This window comes from Portunus trituberculatus, chromosome 43 (assembly GCF_017591435.1).
Source record: "Portunus trituberculatus isolate SZX2019 chromosome 43, ASM1759143v1, whole genome shotgun sequence".
NCBI lineage: Eukaryota > Metazoa > Arthropoda > Malacostraca > Decapoda > Portunidae > Portunus > Portunus trituberculatus.
In genome coordinates, this window is record NC_059297.1 from 3349171 (window position 1) to 3351670 (window position 2500).

General features: G+C 39.0%; 1 protein-coding gene across 1 annotated transcript in view; it reads left to right on the forward strand.

Moving 5' to 3' along the window:
• Positions 1-2500, forward strand: part of LOC123517933 — an 89278-nt gene that overhangs the window by 30202 nt on the left and 56576 nt on the right.

Here is a 2500-nt window from a genome sequence, read left to right on the forward strand (position 1 = left end):
TTTAGCCAAACACCTGCCCATTTTCACTCCCACACTGTCGCTTTCCTTCACACCTATCTGCCTTATTTACGTACCCTAACACCTGTCCTTTTCCTTCCGGTCTTCATACCTGTGCTATGATTTTCCTTCAATAACTTGTCTAGTTTGCCTTAAGCATCTGCCAATTCTCGCTTCAGCACTTTGCCTAAGCTGCGTGTTATAATTTCTTTCTTAATTCACCTTTAAAAGTAAGTTTATATTAACGTTAGTGTGTATTCCATCCCATTACAAAGCAAAGTCCAGCGTAACTCAATGAAAAGTGTTTGGTTTGGCCTTAACATCCTCCACGCCTTCCTTGTTTGTGTCTTTTTGTTTTGTCTGCTCTTGTTCTCCTTGTTGCTCCTTCTGTCTTTCCTCTTTGTTCATCTAGCTCTTCTCTTCCTTATACTGTTATTGTTGTTGTTGTTGGTTTTGTTGTTGTTGTTCTTTTCGTTCTTGTTTTCGTTTTTGTTCTTGTTCCAATTCGTGTTCGTGTTCTTGTTGCTACTCTTTTTCATCTGTCACTCTTTACCTATCTCTCTTTATCTCTCTCTCTCTCTCTTTATCTCTCTCTCTTTCTTATCTCTCTTTACCTGTCTCTTTACCTGTCTCTCTTTATCTCTCACCTTACCTGTCTCTCTTTACCAGTCTTTCTTCACCAGGGTCGCTTTACCTGCTTGTAAAAACCTGTCACTCAAACCCTCCCCCTTTTTACCTCTCATTAACACCTGCCTCGCCCTCCCCAAACACCTGCTTTCGTCTCACCTGACCGTCCCTCCTCTCACCTCACCCATCACCTGTTCAACCTCTCCTGCGCCCTCCTAAACACCTGTCTGCCTTCACACTACCGACAAGTTGAGTTTTTTTTTTTTTTCTTTTCTTAAGTAGCCATTTAATTTTTTTTTTCTCTTTTTTTTTTTTTTTTTAGAAACTGTGTTGAAGTGGCGACGCGTAATTTCCTGGCGTCCTTCTTTTGTTTGCCGCTTTGCGTTCCTTCTTTGTTCAGTGAGAGGCGGCCAGGAGAAGAAGTGGCTCATCTCAGGCCCATGCCATTGTTCTTTTCTAAAAGCTTTTTCATATATTGTATTCTTTTTTTTTCGTATTTCTTCTTCTATCTTTTTTTTTCTTTATTCCTACCTCTTTCTTCTTATTTATTTATTTAGCTTGTTATTATTTTTTTTTCTTTTGTTTTACTGGGATCGAAAATTTCCTTCTGATTTTTTTCCTTCGTGTGTGTGTGTGTGTGTGTGTGTGTGTGTGTGTGTGTGTGTGTGTGTGTGTGTGTTTAAGCTTTTTTTGTTATTTTTGTTTGTATATGTACTCTCTCTCTCTCTCTCTCTCTCTCTCTCTCTCTCTCTCTCTCTCTCTCTCTCTCTCTCTCTCTCTCTCTCTCTCTCTCTCTCTCTCTCTCTCTCTCTCTCTCTCTCTCTCTCTCTCTCTCTCTCTCTCTCTCTCTCTCTCTCTCTCTCTCTCTCTCTCTCTCTCTCTCTCTCTCTCTCTCTCTCTCTCTCTCTCTCTAACGCACTTTGCATATAAATCTTTCGGATGAACGGAGAGGTGAGACAGGTTAATTAATTAGACCGGCACCGTATTCCTAAACTATTTGAGATTTCCAAGGTCACAGAGGAAATAAGCGGGTTCTCATGGGCGTTTTCTTTATTAGTGATATAAAATGCTTGTTGAATTAGCTCTAAGATCGTGATGAAATGCTCTTGTAAAGTCATAGTAACTTCCACTGGACTTTTTAATACTGTATGAGCTATTTACGGGAGTTTACGTGCTATAAAAGATCTCCTACCTCTTACCTCCACCTGTTTGTGAGGATCGTGGCCAGAATTCGAACCCATGTGCTTGGAGAACTCTCGGTTCCCACAGCGCGCGTGGTTAATTCTATTTTAACCCCTTCAGTACTGGGACATATTTTCATGATTAGACGATTTTATTGACATTACGAAGAGTTTAAGGAGGGCAGCAGATTAATGGGCACAGTATTCACTATTTTAATTCTCACACAAGTTTCTGAAGTTGTATAAAATCACCAAATAGTAGACAGAAACAGTATGGAAACGCGTCCTGTTACTGAATGGGTTAAACAAATATTAGAATTATGAAAACACTTCAGAACAATAACACTTTTCACTACTGACTGTCAGAAATGTATAATCCTTCTCAAACTATCAATGGAGTCACGAGAACACCATTGAAAACCTCATTAAATCGTTCTAATTAATGAACTATCACTAGAGTCATGAAAAACAACCTGGAATATCTTGCTAACTTTTATATCAGCGGCCTTAAGATGTCTGTTCTTTATCAAGCTGTCAATGCAGTCATGTAAACACACTCATAACTTCTCCTGCATCCTGTTTAAGATATACATTCCCTGTTGAACTGACTTTAGAAGAAACAAGGAAACACTGAATTCAAAAGCCTTAATATCTTCCATTTCAGACTGTTTCTAAAATTTACTGTCCTTGTTAAA